The sequence below is a fragment of the Dromiciops gliroides genome, chromosome 1 (genome assembly GCF_019393635.1).
Source record: "Dromiciops gliroides isolate mDroGli1 chromosome 1, mDroGli1.pri, whole genome shotgun sequence".
Lineage (NCBI taxonomy): Eukaryota > Metazoa > Chordata > Mammalia > Microbiotheria > Microbiotheriidae > Dromiciops > Dromiciops gliroides.
The window spans coordinates 569,986,075-570,005,850 of NC_057861.1; the positions used below are offsets into that span (position 1 = coordinate 569,986,075).

The 19,776-nt window shown below is 36.4% G+C and overlaps 1 protein-coding gene across 1 annotated transcript in view; it reads left to right on the forward strand.

Moving 5' to 3' along the window:
* The window catches only part of ROR2 (receptor tyrosine kinase like orphan receptor 2), a 301,924-nt gene that overhangs the window by 256,774 nt on the left and 25,374 nt on the right, over positions 1–19,776 (forward strand). The gene's annotated exons all lie outside the window — the stretch shown is intronic.

Here is a 19,776-nt window from a genome sequence, read left to right on the forward strand (position 1 = left end):
GATGACTGGAAATGGCCCCAGATGTTTAAGGCCATTGGGGATAAGTAAATTGCCCAGGGTCACACAGCTAGGATCTATGTGAAGTAAGATTTGAACTCAGGTCCTCCCAACTTCAGAGCCAGTGCTCTATCTACTGCACCACCTAGCTTCCCTTTACAATGCTATAGAGAAGTCAAGGCAACATTGATGGCAATGAATGTCTGGGGTGGATTGCTTAGATAACCAAAATCACTTCATTGATATTTCTGGAAATTACAAAGGAAACAACTGCTACAAAAAGCCATTTTAGAGAGAAAAAATATTCTGAAGCTAAAATATAATGACATGACAAAGCATCCATACCAGGATTATTTCTTATAGATTTTGTCATTAGTTCAATGACCAAGTTAGGTTTAGTAACCACAATAAGATAACTTCTTACACACATTTTAGTGTTTCTCATATAAATGTTGTCTTAAGTAACATGACTTGCATGCTCTATAATAAAATAGATCTATGTTCATCCCAAAGTACATATTTCTCTGTTATAGCATTAAGCTAGACCCTTTAAGGAAACATTCTCTGGTTCTGTGAAAAGGCATTTTATATTCTTTTTATCTATTGGCATCCATCAAGGCAGCTTATGCAGTACACATAATTTTGAACCTTAGCACACAGCATGATATGGTAGAAAAAGAATTATATTTTATAATCCAGTCCCAGTTTTTGCCACTAACAATCTGTGTAATCTTGGAAAAGTTGCAGTCTCTGGGACTCAGTTTCATCATCTTTAAAATGAGATAATTGAACTAGATTATCTCAAATATCCTTATTAACTCTAATATTTTGTTAATGCATCCCTTTCTGTGTATTCCCTCTTGGGATTTGGCCTTTATTTGTTTAATTAGTTCTCTTGGTTAAAGCTTAATGCTAATGATAACCCTCATACAATACTGGTAGCTTTCTTCAAACCTACATCCTCAAGCACAATTGCTTCACTAAAGGAGACCTTTGGACTCAAGAGGAAAAGGAAATGATTTATTTCAACCATTTATATTTAAGGAGAAGAGGCAATGTTTTATATATATATATATTATATCACTTTCTTTACCACTACCATGTGAGAAGTCCAGAAAGAACTAGATCTTAATTGCACTTCTAATACATACTTGGTGCTGGCTCTGTGATTTTCAGCAAAGCACTTAACCTCTCAGTGCCACAGATAACCCTCTATAGCTATAAATTGTTGTACACTTGCTTATCTATACTAATAATTCAATAGTTTTTAAATTTTCAAATTTTCTAATCATGTCTTTGCTTTTCAGACTTGTTATTTTGGTTGTTAATTTTTTTTTCCCTAGACTTTTAAAAGTTGTGGTCTCAATTTGTTGACCATGTTCTATGATGAAAGTGTTTAGAGATACATTTTTGCAAAATTTTGGCATGCTATCTAATTGTTATAATTTTTATGAAATTATTGTTTCAATAATTAATTCTTTGACTTCTCAATTATTTAGAATTGAATTATTTTATCTCTATTTAATTTTAATCCTTTATTCAGTGGGCAGTTATTAAATATAATTTATTGCACTATCATCATCAGAAATATTAGTCCTGGATAAGAAAATTTAAGAATCATCAGCATAGAGATGATAATTGAATACATGGAACTGATGAGATCACCAAGTGAAATAATATAGAAGGAGAAAAGAAGCAGGCTTAGAGCAGAGAGAGCCTCTTGGGATCCCCAGAATTTTCATGAATGCCCTGGATGAAGATCCAGAAAAGAAGACAGAGAAGGAATGGTCAGATAGGGAGGCAGAGAACTATGATAGAGGAATGTCACAAAAACCTGGAATGAAGAATATCAAGGAGATAGGGGTGATCAACACTGTCAGAGGCTACAGAGACATCATAAAGCATAAGAATTGGAGGAGGAGGCCATTATATTTGGTAATTAAGAGATCATTAGTAATTTTGGAGAAAGAAATTTCAGTTGAATAATGAATTCAGAAACTAGACTGTAGAGTTAAAATGCTTAAAGAAAAGTTGATTGATTTACAGAGAGAAATAGATAGCAAAATTAAAAATGGGGAAACCTAGGAAAATTAAACAGTAAGATAACCAAGTAAGACATTAAGGATCAAAATAGAATTTTAGAAATGCTAATTATGATAACTAAGTTCATTATAGTGATTACTAAATTGGAGTATAAATGAATATACATTCTCTAGCTAGGTGTGGCACCTTTACAAAAATAGATCATGTATTGGGACATTAAAATCTCAAAAACAAATATAGACAAGTAGAAATATTAAACATATTTTACTGACTACAATCTGGTAAATTTATCTAGTAAAGAGTCTTTGAATAAAGGATTAAGAATTAGAGACTAAATAGCTTAACCCTAAAGTGGTGGGTCCAAGAATAAGTCAAAGAAGCAACAGATAATTTCATCAGATGTGCCAAAAGTTTGGGGATGTATTAAGTTCTCTTTCAGGGAAATTTTATATCTCTAAATTCTTGTCAAGAAAGGAATGAACAGATGAATGAATTTGGCATACAACTTTAAAACACAAATTTAAATTCCTATTTAAAAAAAAACAAGATAAATATTTGTGAGCTAGAAAAGAACTTAGAAGGGAATATCAAGGAGAAGAGGATGATCAATGATGTCAAAGACTACAGAAAAATTAAAAAGAATGAGAATTGAGAAAAGGCTATTAGATTCAGTGATTAAGAGTTCATTGATAACTTGGTAATATTTTAGCCAAACAATGAGCCAGACTGAGGGTTAAGAAAATGAAAAAAAAAACGAAAGAAAGTGGAGGCACCTTAATTTTTACTTCTCTCAAGAACTTTAACCATGAAAGGGAGGAGCCATATAAAAATAATAGCACTTGAAGATGGACAGGGATTTGGAGGATAGAAGAGACATGGGAGTGCTTGTAGACAGTAGGGAAACAACTTATAAACAGGGAAATACTGAAAGTTAGGGTTATTAGGGTTAAAGTCAGTGGGGACAATCTATTGGAAAAGATAGCATGGATTAGGATTTCTTATAGAATGTTTTGCCCTGTCAAGAAGTAACATTTTTTCACGTTAGACAAGGTTGAAGAGAGTTGTAAAAGGTATCTGAATGATGTATGATGTGTAATGAAGAGGTGAGAAGAATGAGTTCTCAGAGAGAAGCCTATTTTTTTTTTTCATTGAAATGAGATAAGCATCTTAGCTGAGTCAAGGTAGGAAGAGCTGTGGGAGGCTTGAGTAGGAGTGAACAGATTTAGGAAAGTTGCTGTGGTGAGTGAGATAGTGAGTTAATTAGGGATGTATTGTGTTGCTGCAATGAGGACTCAGTTGAGGTTATGTGGCATAAATTTGTAATGCACCCAATCAACACTGTTTTGTGATTTTCCTCCAGTTTCATTCAGCAACATGTGAGTAGGAGTGGATGGTGGGAGTAATCCAAAGCTGGAGTGTGGCAGGGCAAGATCAGTAATAAAATAAAAGGGTAAGGCAATTCTTTACACAACATGAGTTTTCTGCCCCTTTTAGCAAACAGCTTATACCTTAAAGGGGTAGTACCTTTAAAAAGTATGAGGTTGGACTACTTTGCAGTTCTACCAACAGTGTGCATTAAATGCACCTGTTTTCCCACATTCCATCCAGGAGTTGTCATTTTCTTCTTCTGTCATCTTAGCTGATATGATGAGTGTGAGGTCACACCTTAGCATTGTTTTAATTTAATTTTTACTTCTCTAATAATTCATTATTTAGAGCATTTTTCATATGACTATTGATAGCTTTGATTTCTTCCTCTGAAAACTGTCTGTTCATATCTATTAACCATTTATTTAGGAACTAGAAAATGGTTCCTCTTTTTACAAGTTCAGCTCAGTTCTTTAAATATTTAAGAAATGAGACTTTTACAGAAAAAACTTCTTATAAAAAACACTCCCCCAAATTTAATGTTTTCCCTCTTTGGTTGCATTAGTTTCATTTTAGCAAAAACATTTTAATTTTATATAATCAAAATCATCCATTTTACCTCCCATGAAGCTCTCTATGTCTTATTTGGTCAAGATCACTTCCCCTATTTGTAGATCTGAGAGGCAATTTCTTCCATGCCCCACTAATTTGCTTAGGATGTTACCCTTTATGTCTAAATGACTAATCCATTTTTAGCTTATTTTGTTATATGTCGTCTGATCTTGGTCTATACCTAGTTTCTGTCAGACTACTTGCCAGTTTTTCCAGAAGGTTTTGTCATATACTGACTTCTTTAACCAAAAGCTGGAATTTTGGGGCTTATCAAATACTAAGTTACCGTGCTAATTTGCTTCTGTATGTTGAGGTATATTCTGTATTCTCTTCCATTTATCAACCACAAAATACCTTTGATGATTACCTCTTTGTTTAATTTGATATCTGGTATTGCTAAACCCCTCTCCTTCAGCTGTAGTGCCATTGTCTTCTGGAACTAAGCTCACAGTTTGGTAAGAGGGCTGAGCAGTTGGCCTGGGGGAGATTACAGGGGTCTCTGTTGGCACTAAAGCAGAACTTGCGTGTTTCACCACTTCTGGGAACCAGGAGTGGTTGAGTGGTGGTGGCCCAGGTGGGGGAGGGGAGCAGGCTTGTTGGAGATAACAACTAGAGTACACAAAGTTTGGCTGCCTGGTTAATTAGCAAGTTGGCCTGGGGTTACCTATGGACCAGAGAACACGCCAGGCAAGTGAAGAACCTGCCCCTCCTTAAATCATACCACCTTAGATGCCATGAAGCTTGGGACAGTACATCCTGGAAGCAGTGCCCCACTTTAAGAAGGAGTTAAAAGTCAAGTAAAAAACTTTCAAGATTAGCAGACCTATGAGGACCATAGAAAGTTTCTTTAGTGACAAGGAAGATCAAGGTACACCCTCAGAAGAGGATAGCAACATCAGGGCTCCTACATCCAAAGCTTCCAAGAAAAATATGAATTGGTCCCAGGCTATAGAAGCACTCAAAAAGGACTTTGAAGATAAAGTAAGAGAGGTAGAGGAAAAAATGGAAAGAGAAATGAGAGTGGTAAAGGAGGGTCATGAGAAAAAAGTCAACAGCTTGAAAAGCCATATTGGACAAATGGAAAAGGAGGTACAAAAGCTCCCTGAAGAAAATCACTGTTTAAAAACTAGGATTGAGCAAATAGAAGCAAATTACTTTCTAAGAAATCAAGACACAATAAAGCAAATCCAAATGAATAAAAAAAAGAGAGAGAGAGAGAAGGCAATGTGAAATATCTCCTTGGAAAAACAGCTGACCTGGAAAATAGATCCAGGAGAAATAATTTGAAAATTATTAGACTGCCTGAAAACCATGATCAAGGAAAGAACTTAGACATCATCTTCCAGGAAATTGTCAGGGAAAATAGCCCTGATAATCTAGAAGCAGAGGGCAAAATAGCAATTGAAAGAATCCACCGATCACCTCTTGAAAGAGATCCCAAAATGAAAACTCCCAGGAATATAATAGCCAAATTTCAGAGTTCCCAGGTCAAGAAGAAAATGTTGCAAACAGCCAGAAACAATTCAAGTACTTTAGAGCCACAGTCAGGATAGTGCAAGATCTAGCAGCTTCTACATTAAAGGATCAGAGGGCATGGAATATGATATTCCAGAGGGCAAAGGAATTGGGATTACAACCAACAATCACCTAGCCAGCAAAACTAATTATAATCTTTCAGGGGGAAAAATAGGACTTTAATGAAAAAGAGGACTTTCAGGTATTCATGATGAAAAGAACTGAACTGAATGGAAAATTTGACATTCAAATACAAGACCCTAGAGAAAAATAAAAAGGTAAACAGGAACAAGAAATTAAGAGGGACGTTAAAAAGTTAAACTGCTTACATGATATGTCTAACTGATAAGAAATCTCTCAGTATTAGGGCAGATGATAGAACTAAATTTAGACAGAGGGCACAGGTGGGAATTGATTATAAAAGGATGCTATCTATAAAGCACTTATTTTTTGTTTATATATTTTTTGTGGGGTGGTTGGATGTTGGTTGGGAGTTGGGTTACATGCCCGGGGTCAAGCAGTGGGTGAGGGTCTTGTGACTTGGGCTGGATTTGGGCTCAGGTCCTCCTGGGTCCAGGGTGGGTGCTTTGTTCATTGTGTCACCTAGCTGCCCCATGATGACATCTTTAAGGTAAATTGAGGGGTGAGAGGATTGGACTGGGGGTAGTGGAAGGAGAGAAGTAGAATGGGGTGAAATACCACATGAAAGAAACAGGAAAGGACTCATGGAGTGGAGGGAGAGATGGGGGAGGAGTGGGTCAGTGAATGAACCTCACACTCATCAGAATTGGCTCAGAGACCTTAATCTCATCAGAGTTGGCTCAAGGAGGGATTAACATATACACTCAATTGGGTGGAATAATCTATCTAACCCTGCAGGAAAGTAGAAGGGGAAGGGGATAAGGAGGGAGGGCAGATTTGGGGAGGGGAGTGTCAGAAGCAAATCCTTTTGAACAGGGATAGTGTGAAAGAAGATAGATAATAGGGTAAATATCATGGGGAAGGGAATAGGATGTAGGGAAAGAGTTAACAATAGTAACTGTGAAAAAGAAAAGGAAAAAAATTGTACAAAGAAATATTTATGGCAACTCTTTTTGGTGGCTAACAATTGAAGATTGCAAGAATGCCCATCAGTTGGGGAATGATAGAACACACTGTGGTGTGTGATTGTGGTGGAATATTGTTGTGCTGTGGGAAATGACACAGGATGATTTCACAAAAACCTGGAAAGACTTAAAAGAGATAATCAAAGAAACTACATTTTGCTAAAAGGTACCATAAATAGTGAATCGATACCAATATAGCACCAAATCAACAGATATGCACCAAATTCTTAAAGAAAAAGTACTGATGTATAGTGAAGTGACCAGAACCAGGAGAACATTGTGCAAAATGACAGCATAAGTGTTCTATGAGCTATTGTGAATAACTTAACTACTCTCAGCAATACAATGATCCAAGACAATCCCAAAGGAGTAATGATAAAGCATATTATCCAACTCCAGAGAAAGACTGAAGCATGCTACTTTGCATTTTCTTTTTTACTGGAATCTTTTTATATAAAATGACTAATATGATAATGTTTTACATAATTGCACATGTATAACCTATATCTGATTGCTCACTGCCTCAGGGAGGGGGGAGGGTAGTGAGGGAGGGAATGAGAGAGGAACAGAATTTGGAACTCAAAACTCTAAATAAATAAATAAAAACAAACAAATAAATAGTCATTAGGAAAATTGGTCTGTAGTTTTCTTTCTTTTTTTAGCTCTCCCTGGTTTAGATTTCAAAACCATATTTGTGTCATAGAAGTAATTTGGTAAGACATCTTCTTTATCTATTAGGAATTAATTGTTCTTTAAAGCATGATGGTTCTGGGGATTTTTTATGGGAGCTCATTTATGGCTTCTTCGCTATCTTTTTTTTTCTTTATTTTGTTTTTGAAGGCAATTGGGTTATATATATATAATTTATTAAATTGGCATATAGCTGGGTAAAATAGCTCTAATAAGTGCTTTATTAGTTCTACATTTCCCCTTTTCATTTCTGAGACTGGTAATTTGGTTGTATTCTTTTTAAAAAATCTAATTAGTTAAGATTTTAACTCTTTTATTAGTTTTTCCCCCACAAAGCCAGCTCTTAGTTCTACTTATTATTATCTCTCCTTTATTTTTCATATCTATTTCTGTATGTTTGGTGATGTTTAATTTGTTATTTTCCTAGGTTTTTTAAAAAAAATTATATGCCCAATTTGTTGCTGTGGTCTTTCTCTCTTAATGATGATTTAGAGGTACAAATGTTCCTTTCCATATTCTATCACACAAATTTTGGTATTTTGTCTCTTTTATGTCATTATCTTTACTGAAATTAATTTTTTCTGTAATTTGTTCTTTGAACAACTTATTCTTTGTGTTTAGGTCATTTAGTTTCTAATTAATTTTAATCTCTGCTTCCAAGACAATTTATTGAATTAATTTTTATTGTTTTATAGTCCAAAAATGGCATATTTATATTTCTGATTTTCTGCATTCATTTGTGAGATTTTTGTGCCCAAGTACATAGTTGTTGTGAAAGTGCCATGCACAGCTGAGAGAAATATGTATACTTATTATATTCCCACTTGGTATTCTCTAGAGGTCTATCATTTCTAGCTTTTTAAAAATTCCATTCATCTCCTTAACTTCTTTCTTATTTATTTTACTAGATTTATCTAGTTCTGACAAGGTTAATATGCGGTCCCCCACTAGTATCATATGTCTTCCTGTTACTCATTCAACTTTTTCTTTAAGAATTTGGTGCATATCTGTTGATTTGGTGCTGTATTGGTATTGATTCTATGTTTATGGTACTTTTTAGCAAAATGTAGTTTTTTTGATTATCTTTTTAAATTAGGTCTCTTTTTATTTTTGTTTTGACGGAGCTACTTCAGGTGAAGCATAATAGATTATCCTCCAGATCCTTATTTTGTATGTTCTTCTGTTTCAAGTGCATCTCTTGCAAACAACATATTTTTAGTTTTTTGGTTTCGAATCCATTCTGTTATCCTCTTCAGTTTTATGGGTAAGTTTATCTCATTCACAGTAATGATATGTACCTGTGTGTTTCCCTTTATCCTATTGTCCTATATTTATCCTTCCCTTTTTTACCCCAAACTTTCCTTAAACATTTGTTTTATTCTGATCACTGCCTCCCTTAATCTAATTTTCCTCTTATAAGCTCCAACAGTTTCTCTTAGCCCCTTTCTTCCTTTATATGTATGTGTATTCTTCCCTGCTTGAATCAGTTCAGGGGATAGTGACATTCGAACATTTTCCACTCTCCCATTTTCATTTCCATTGTAAAAGGTTCTCCTCAAAAAAAAAAAAGTCCTCCTTTATGTGATCATTTCCCTTATCTTCCTCTCATTTCCCCCTTCTCCCATTTTATCCCTTTTTTCTCACCCTTCCATTCTTCTTTTGAGATCATCCCAATTTAATAGATTCAGACCTATGCCCACTATTTAAGTAGATACTAACTGCTCTAATGATGATAACATTCATAGTGGTTACATGTATCCCATATAGTAATGTAAAAAATTTAACTTATCCCCTCTTATGATTTCTCACTCATGTTTACATTTATACGTTGTTTGAGTCTTGTGTTTGAATGTTGGATTGTCTATTCTTCTCTGATCCTTTTATCAGTAATTCATTAAAGTCTTCTATTTCATTAAATATCCATTCCCCCTGCCTTTTAGTCCTGTTGGGTAGGTTATTCTTAGTTTTAATCCTAGCTCCTTTGCTTCTAGAATATCATTTCAAGCCCTTTGCTCTGTTAGCTACTAAATCTTGTAAGATCCTGATTGTAGCTCCATGGGTTTTTGGGTTGTTTTTTTTTTTTGCAGGGCAATGGGGGTTAAGTGACTTGCCCAAGGTCACACAGCTAGTAAGTGTCAAGTGTCTGAGGCCGGATTTGAACTCAGGTACTCCTGACTCCAGGGCCAGTGCTTTATCCACTGCGCCACCTAGCCACCCCCACTCCATGGGTTTTGAATTAGTTTTTTTCTAAGTACTTGCAGTTTTTTCTCCTTGACCTAGGAACTCTGGAATTTGATAGTAATATTTCTGGGTGTCTTCATTTTGAGATTTCTTTCAGAAGGTGATTGGTGGATTCATTTAATGTTTACTTTAACCTCTTTCTCTAAGATATTTGAGCAGTTTGCCTTTATAATTTATTAAAATGTTATTTCTAGGCCTTTTGTTGATTATGGCTTTCAGGTACTTCAGTTCTTAAATTATCTTCCAGAAAATGTGAAAACATCCTTTAGACTTTCATATATTGTTTATGTGGTACCCATTGTTATATTACCATAGGAGGAAAGGGAGCATGAGTAAGAAGTTTCTAAGGATAGTATTCATCATCTCCGTGGCAGAAGTATCTTAAGAAAGCTATTGTAAAAAGGCATTGGAAGATTACATCAATATGTAGCTGACACTTTTTGAATGAATGTCATATTGCCTAGTTAAAAGCAGCAATGGAGGAGCACCTAGATGGCGCAGTGGTTAAAGCACCGGCCCTGGATTCAGAAATACCTGAGTTCAAATCCGGCCTCAGACACTTGACACTTACTAGCTGTGTGACCCTGGGCAAGTCAATTAACCCCCATTGCCTGCAAAAAAAAAAAAAAGCAGCAATGGAAAGGAAAAAAGGAAAAAAATGAGAAACCTATAAGAAATTTTAGATTTCCTTAATTAGCAATTGGAAGTAAATCTTCATATGTCAAATTAATACAATAAATCAAAATAGTATAGGAACAAAATAAGCAATTTACCATAAACATTTTTTCTTACATAGGCTTAAAAAGGAAGGAGAAGCAAAAAAAGACCTCTTAAATAGTGTAATGATTGGAATGACACCACCTGCTGGAGACTTACTGTAGAAAAGCTCCACCATGAGGTGAAGGTCTCTGAAGACAAGACCACGCGTCTTTTCTTTGGCATCAGGAAGTGATGTTTGTTTGTGGGAGGAGGAAGGGGGAGCCTGGCGCTCTGTCTCACGCTCTTTCCTGTGGACTCTGGCGGAGAGCGGAGCTAGAAATGCGCTCTCCCTTTCTCTCTCTCTTTACCAAGTTCTTATTCTCCTTAATAAATGCTTGAATGCCTAACTCTTGCTAAAGCTTATAATTTATTGGTGATCACTCATTAGATATTTTAGACAGACTAGCTAGAATTTTAGCCTTAACAATAGACAAGCACCTCCTATGTACCTGTTAAGTACCTGTCACTGTATTAAGTTCTGTGGGTATAATTTGAAAAAGAAAGTTAGGGGGCAGCTAGGTGGCACAGTAGATAAAGCACTGGCCCTGGATTCAGGAGTACCTGAGTTCAAATCTGGCCTGAGACATTTGACACTTTACTAGCTGTGTGACCCTGGGCAAGTCACTTAACCCCCATTGCCCTGCAAAAAAGAAAAAAAGAAAAAGTTAGTCTTTGTCCTCAAAGAGAATATAATCTAATGGGATAAGACAATACACATACAAGTTGAAAATGGAGGGGGGTGGGGCACAATTAAACACACAGAGCTCCTGACACAAAATTTGCTAAAATAGCAATAAAACAATCCCACTGAGCAGCAAAACCAACAAAAAGATGGGCTGAGATTATTTTCCAACCAAAGACAGCTTAGAAGGGGCCATGCTTGGCTGGAAACAAAGTCCAACCATGCCAACACAGTCTCCAGGCAGGCTGTGCTGGAAAAACTTACCCCCAAGCCTTTGCATCAGCTGTAGCAGCAGTGTCTTATGAAACTAATTTTATGGTCGGATGAGAGGGCTGAATGGCTTGGCGGTGGGGGGGGGGGGGCAATACCGGGGTGTTTGTGGGACTTAAGGAGAAATTTGGCTATCCCAATTGAGCAGCGGGAGGCCCAGGTGGGCAAGGGGTGCAGGCTCATCAGAGCTAAGAACCACAGCACACAAAGTTTTACTACCTGGTTTATTAGCAAGTGGGCTTGAGGTTACCTTCAGACCAGAGAACAGGCTAGGCAAGAAAAAAACCTACCCTCCCTCAAACCAAAACACCTGGGACCCTCTGAAGCTTGGGATAGTGTAGCTTGGAAGTGGGGCCCCACTGTAAGAGGGAGGTAAAAGTCAAGTAAAAGACAGCAAGATGAGCAAGCAAAGAAACTGGGGAATTATAGAAAGTTTCTTTATTAACAAGAAAGATCGAGGTGCACCCTCAGAAGAGGATAACAACCTCAGGGCCCCTATATCCAAAGCTTCCAAGAGAAATACAAATTGGTCTCAGGCCATGGAAGCACCCAAAAGGGACTTTGAAGAGAAAGTAGGGTAGATAGAAGGAAGATTTAGAGAGGTAGAGGAAAGAATGGAAAGAGAAATGAGAAAAATGCAGGAGAGTCATGAGAAAAAAGTCAACAGCTTGAAAAGCCAAATAGGAAAGGAGACACAAAAGCTCTCAGAAGAAAACAATTGCCTAAGAATTAGGATTGAATAAATGGAAGCTAGTGACTTGATGAGAAACCAAGACACAGTAAAGCAAATCCAAACGAATAAAAAAATAGAGGGCAATATGAAATATCTCCTTGGAAAAACAGCTGACCTGGAAAATAGATCCAGGAGAGAGAATTTGAAAATCATTGGACTACCTGAAAACCATGACCAAAATAAGAATTTAGACAGCATCTTCCAAGAGATTGTCAGGGAAAATTGCCCTGATGTTCTAGAAGCAGAAGGTAAAATAGAAATGGAATGAATCTACCAATCATCTCCTGAAAGAGATCCCGAAAGGAAAACTTCTAGGAATATTGTAGCCAAATTCCAGAGCTCTTAGGTCAAGGAGAAAATATTGCAAGCTGCTAGAAAAAAGTAATTCAAATACTGTGGAGCTACAATGAGGATAACACAAGATCTACCAGCATCTACATTGAAGGACCAGAGGGCATAGGAACTGAGACTACAACCAAGAATTACCTATCCAGCAAAAAGGAGTATAATCTTTCAGAGGAAAAAAAATGGGACTTCAATGAAAAAGAGGACTTTTAGGCATTTTTGATTAAAAGACCTGAACTTAATAGAAAATTTGACTTTCAACTACAAGACCCTAGAGAAGCATAAAAAGGTAAATGGGAAAAAGAAATGATGAGGGATGTTAAAATATTAAACTGTTTACATTCCTACATGGGAAGATAATACTTCTAACTCATAAGAACTTTCTCAGTACTAGGGAAGCTGAAAGGGATACATTTAGACTGAGGACATGGGTCTGAACTGACTATGAAGGGTTGATATCTTTAAAGCATTTATTTTTTGTTTATCCTTGTTTTTTGTGGGGCAGGCAGGGTGGGGTGTCTTATGTCTGGGGCCAGATATGTGCTCAGGGCCTCCTGGGTCCAGGGCTGGTGTTTGGTCCACTGTGCCACCTGGGTAACCCACGATGACTCCTTTTAAATAAAGTTAAGGGGTAAAAGGAATGCACTGGAAGAAAGGGAAAGGGAGAGGTAGACTGGGGAAAACTAGCTCACATAAAAGAATCAAGGAAAAGCTTATGGAGGAGGGGGAAGGACTGGGAGAGTGAGCACACCTTACTATCATCAGAATTGGCTCAAAGAGGGAATAACATACAAACTCAAGTGGATATAGTAATGTATTTTGCTCTCAGGGAAAGTGGGAGGAGAAAGAGATAAGGGGGTTGGGGAGAAGAGGGGAAGGAAGGAAGGGCTGATTGTGGGAGGGAGCGGTGAAAAGTAAAACACTTTCAAGGAAGGTGAAGATGTTCTGCAGTTATGGACATGTATTACTTATATTGAATTGCTTGATTTCATAGGGAGGGTTGAGGAGGGAGAACACAGAATTAGCTCAAAGACCTTAATCTCATTAGAGTTGGCTCAAGGAGTGAATAACATATACTCCCAATTGGGAGGATTAATCTATCTAACACTACAGGAAAGTAGGAGGGGAAGAGGATAAGGAGGGAATGGTGGAAAGAAGGGAGGGCAGAGCAGGGGAGGGAGCAAAACACTTCTGAGGAGGAATAGGGTAAAAGAAAATAGAAAATAGAGTAAATATCATGGAAGGGAATAGGATAGAGGGAAACAGTTATGATGATTGGTTATAATGGCAAAATGTATGGTACCTCCTTTGCTGGGCTAATGTAAAGAAAATTCTTTGTCAAGTTTAAGGTACTATATAAAAGTTATGATGAACAGGATGCTGTCAAAAAAGTCTGGAAAAGACCTACATGAATTGAAGCAGAGTGAAATGTACAGCAAATGTACAGGATCCAATATAACTGAAGGATTTATGAAAATTGTAACCATCTACATTGAAAGAAGTGATGGTATCTGAAAACAGATTGAAGTATATATTTTTGACAGTTCCTTAATCTGAAGTTTTGTTTTTATCTGTTTTTCTCACAACCTAGCTAATGTGGAGATGTTATATTGAATTGGTTGAGTTCTTATTAGTGGGGAGTGGGAAGGGAGGGAGGAGGAGAAGTTAGAACACAGAGTTTTTAAAAATTGATGTCAAAATTTGTTTTTTACATGTAATTTGGAAAATAAAATTCTAACAGAAAAAAAAAAAGAAAATGGAGGGGGGGTATACATGGAATGAATTATGGTAGAGAAGCTAAAGAAGTACAAAATGAGTCTTGCCAGGGAAGTTAAAGAATTCCAAAATGACTGCTTCTGAAGTCAATAAAGTTCAAAAAGAGTGCTGCCAGAGACTTTTCCATTATATTAAAAGAAGAAATTTTCAGGAAGACAGTTTAAGCCCATTATTACCATATTTAATTCTACTTGGGAAAGATGAAAAGGGATATATGATTCTGCCTGACCTTAATTCTGTTTTCATCTCTCCTAAATAAAATTAAGTATGACTTCTAAATTAGAGGAGTCAAACCAAAATATCTATGTTATTAATCACTTGATGTGTACATGGATGACATCATCCTTACATTACTATATTGAAAGAAAAGCTCCACCTGACACTTACTAGCTGTGTGACCCTGGGCAACTCACTTAACCCTCATTGACCAGCCAAAAAAATAAAAGCTCTATTGTCTTGTGGAGTTTTTCTCCAGTGATATCAAAATTGTCACCCAAATTCAGTAAGTATAGAACTCATAATGTACAATAAGACATAATGAGCATAAAGAAATCAAAGGAAAGGCTGTGTGACTTGATTGGCATCTTGAAATAAAGCTGAATGAGGAGAAAAAAATAACACCTGTACAGAACCAAGCCTAACAGATGCACATAAAATGCACTTATATAAATATAAAATTAACCACAAGAACATAATAGCTCTTGCAGACCTTTTCTTGTCCATTTAAACCTCCCATAACTCACCCTGCCACCACCCTTTCAGTAGAAACTGTCCGTTTACTGAAAAAATTTAAGCCATTCTCCTCTCTCTCCTTATCTTATATCACCCAGATATCTCTACCCATTTCTTATGATGAAGTGTCCCTCCCCTTTTAGCTGAAAGATATAGTAGATAAAATGCTGATCCTAGAGTCAGGAAAACCTGAGTTCAAATCCAGCCTCAAACACTTACTAGTCATGTGACCCTGGGAAAGTAATTTTGTCTCTGTCTGCCTCAGTTTGGGCAACTTTAAAGTGGAGATAATAATAGTAACTACTGCCTGGGTATATTGAGAGGATCAAATGAGATAATATGTAATTCAAAAAATATTCATTTCCTTCTTTCCCCCACTTCCCTTAGAGCCTCCTCTTCCTCTTCCTCACTTCAGGGCTGGTACTCTGTCCACAGAATCACCTAGCTGCACCTCCCCCCAAACCCCCTTAGTTGTCTTTCTATTTCCTTTGATGGAGGAAGCATTTTGTTATAACAACTTTTGCTGATCATTTACATTTTTCATCTATTTGCTGCCCTCTTTTTGCTTTTATTCTTGAAATCCCTTAGGATGACTTTGCATAGACATCTTGCCAAATTTTCATTAGAGTGATTTTACCCTCTGTTGCTTCTCTTAATGATTTTGTGAGATGATATTTCTAATCATCCATCACCCTTCATAAAATTTTACAGATGAGTTTATTTGCCTTTGGCAGCTATTTCTTTCTATTTTGCAACTAAGTCAGATTGCTGACTATGATGCTTTCTGGGTTCTTTTGGGTTCTATGAAGCAATTAATTTACCTTGGTTTAACTTATGGATGAAATTATCTTTTTTTTTTTTTCTAGTGAGGCAATTGGGGTTAAGTGACTTGCCCAGGGTCTCACAGCTAGTAAGTGTCAAGTGTCTGAGGCCGGATTTGAACTCAGGTACTCCTGACTCCAGGGCCTGTGCTCTATCCACTGTGCCATCTAGCTGCCCCGAAATTATCTTAACTTATGTCACTATCATTTCTGTTGTCCATTTTCTATTTGTGATTTTCTCTCATTTTATTCTCATGAGAAATACTTTTAAATATATTTTCCCATTCTCATCTTTTCCCACCTTTGTATTGAAGTTGTAAGCAAATAGTCCTTTTACTGAAATAATTCTAATATCCAGTTTTCAATATGATTTTTTTTTTAAGTCCAGAGGATAGCAACAAGTAATCACTGTCAAGAAGGTTAAAAGGAAGTTGCCTGGGTAAGCTAGATGGTGCAGTGGATAAAGCACTGGCCTTGGATTCAGGAGGACCTGAGTTCAAAGCCAGCCTCAGACACTTGACACTTAACTAGCTGTGTGACCCTGGGCAAGTCACTTAACCTTCATTGCCCTGCAAAAAACAAAAACAAAACTAAAAAAGGAAGTTGCCTGGGGTTTCAAGAGCTCCATACCAAAGACTCAAAAATCATTTTATACTCCTTCTCTAAAGTCCTACAGCTGAGTCCCTCATCTGTCAGTCCATCTAGGGGACTGGTACTTTCCATTTTTATCAGGATATTATATATATATATATATATATACAACCGTCCCTCTCAAAAAGAACTTAATAACCAAGGTAACCAGAATAGTATCTATGTAAGAGTAAGGTGAAAGAAATGGTTTTGGACCTGGAGAAGAGAAGACTTAACAGGGTCATAAGTATTTGAAAGCTTGTCATGTAGACGAGGAATTAAATTTGTGCTAGTTGGCCCTTAGAACAAGATGTGGAATTTACAAAGAGGCAAATTTATACTTGAGGTAAGGAAAAATTTTGCGATTCTTAAGAGGTCTCCAAGTTGGAATGCACAAGTGGTAAAGGTTTGTCCCCTCATTATAGGCCTTCAGTGAAAGGTTAGATGACTATTTGTTGAATGTTTTGTATAACAGAACCTTATTTCAGAATGGATTGATGGACTTAAAGGCTTTTCCTAGTGCTGAGATTGTCATTCTGTGATCTATCACCTTTCAATTCCATGAGTCTCGATGTAAAGTAGTACTTTGTAAAATAACATAAGTAAATTATTTCTTTCAAGTTTCAAGGAGTATGTCCTATTTAAATGATTTGGGAAGTTGGTAAACAAGACCAGATCCTCCAAATCCTTTGTTTATAGAATTTCAGACCTCTAGCCCATCCAACCGTTGTCTTAATCATTCTTTTTTCTGTGTCAGTGTACAGCTATTTTAGCTTTGCAAAGATTGGACTAGAAGTTTTCTAAGGTCCCTTCTACTTATAAAAAGTCTGATTCTTCAAGAATGTAGAATGAATAAACCATATGCAGCAGGACATGGAGGTTTCATCACCTTCTTGGACTTTCCAAGGGACCTTCCTGAAAAGAAAGCTGCTTTTTCCCTGTTAGCATATATCACCTCTTTGAACCTTTGGAGGTGTGTTTTGCTGATAAACAGAAGAATAACAAGGGATGAAAGTTTGATCCCTCTGAGAGTCCAGGAACATCTGTATTTTCACTTTTGCAGCTGAATTGAAAACAGTAACTTTGGGGGTGTCACATAAAAGTGTTAAATTGATGGTAGTAAGAGTTATTGACATTAGCCAGATAGTTACTTCTTAGATGAATACTTTTCCTGATGTCATGAAAACATAGTAAATAATACTTTCTAATGACCTAGATATATTTCACACCCCAGATAAATTTATTTTCTCTTGTATAGATGTTTCTGACAAATGCCAGCAGCAGTTGTGCACAATGTGACATTTAAAACAAAATGTGCGTGGGCAGCTAGATGGCACAGTAGATAAAGCACTGGCCTTGGATTCAGGAGGACCTGAGTTCAAATCCAGCCTCAGACACTTCACACTAGCTCTGTGACCCTGGGCAAGTCACTTAATCCTCACTGCCCTGCAAAAAAAAAAAGAAAAAGAAAAAAAAAAAACAAACTAAATGTGTGGTTGACTTATTCCTGTCCCAAGTGTAGGCAAAATTAGCTAGGAATTATAATATAAATTAGAAGCTTTAGCACCAGTTTTGGGCATTAAGCATTTCTTAAATTATACAAGGTATTAGTATAAAGAGTCAGAAAGTTAAGAAAAGACCTATCTAGTCTAGAGCTCCAACCATCAACCAAAGCTATTGGTCCACAGGACTTGAGGGCCAGGAAGATGTGGTTTGAATTGAATTAACTTTAAGTGAGTTAATTGGTGAAGTCAGTCAATATAATCAACCTTAATCCAATCAATCCCAGCTGGGGACTTTGGGCATTGGCAAAGCCCATTATTTTCTTACAACAATCAAGCTATATACAGGAGAAACTTAGAGTAATCAACAGAGGGAAGGTACTAGAATTAAGAGGAATCAAGAAATGCTTCTTGTAGCTGGGAATTGAAGTAGGCCAGGGAAGTCAAGAAAGAGAAATGAAGAGGGAGAATTTTCCAGGCATAGAGATACCCAGGCTGTGAAAATACCCAGATATGGGAAATGGACTGTCTTCTGCAAACAACTGTCCATAGATTACAGAGTATCATAGAGGTTAAAGGTGTAAGAAAAGTAGAAAGGTAGGAATGAGTCAGATTATGAAGGACTTTTAATGACAATGGAATTAATTCAATTAGTAGTTTACTACTAACAAGCTACAAAGGGGAGAAAAAAATCTGTGGCTATATGTACATATATATTTAAACTATATTTAAGAAGTTTTTGAAATAAATAATAACTATTGGACTTGAGTGCTAGGTCATTCAAATATAGTTGGCACCAAACATTGTTATTTATATTATTTAATCTCTAGTTTCTTTATACTGAAAAGAGTCTCAACTTTAGAAAAGGGTAGAAAGAGGAAGAGATAGGGTAGAGCATGCTATGGAGAAAGGCTTACATGGAAATCAAATCAATGACTTTCTTTTTTTGTTTTGTTTTGCGGAGCAATGAGTGTTAAGTTACTTGCACAGGGTCACACAGCTAGTAAGTGTTAAATGTATGAGGCTGAATTTGAACTCAGGTCCTCCTGAATCCAGGGCCAGTGCTTTATCCACTGTGCCACCTAGCTTCCTCTATGGCTTTGTTTCTAATAAAATCAGTCTTTGAATTTTGCTTTTGTGAAAGAGGTGAAATAAGTCATTCATTTGAATTTATGGGATATGTATTTCCTATTGACATCATCCAAATGAAAAATATTCTCTGTTCAAAAGCTTCCTCCAAGGTTTGAGTGAAGGACTCAAGATCCACTGGAAAATAAAATAATTATAAGCATGAAACTATAATATGAAGCACTTTGAGGGTCTACCTTCTTAGGAACTTTTGATTCTACCCCTCCTTTATTCCTCATCAAAAAGGAACCCTAATATGCCTGCATGGTTTGCCCTTTGTGGAATCTCTGAGTGGCACTGAAAACAATAAGAACAAACTCTTTCAGGCAGTTCATACTTTAAAGGATTTACCTAAAGAACAGATTTAACAAGTTTATCATAATGGAATTTGACAGTTTCCAAATGGGTTCTCAGGGGTAGGAATTAACCAGTGATTGTTTTTCTTTTTTAATCTTACTTCATATAAATGACCATTCCTCTCCACCTTAAATAAATTTGAGTAAGTGAAGTTTACTGTAGAAATTAAGATGCTTGAGAGGATTCCAAGAGCTTTTATTACTTGTGTTCTTTTTAACTCCTATAGTTCTTATTTCATGTTAAATACCAAATGAGCGATTTTAAGGAGCTTAAAACTGAATGAACTTTTTGTTGGGGAAAACCATATTTTATCCTTTTTTTGTTTCACCCACAGTGCTGGCAGACTGTTTTACACCTAATAAGTATTCAATAAATGTTAGTTGATTGTTTTTGTCGTTGTCACAATTATACAAAGATGGTAATATATAAGTTAAAGTTTTAGATTAATAATAACTACAAAAAATTATCC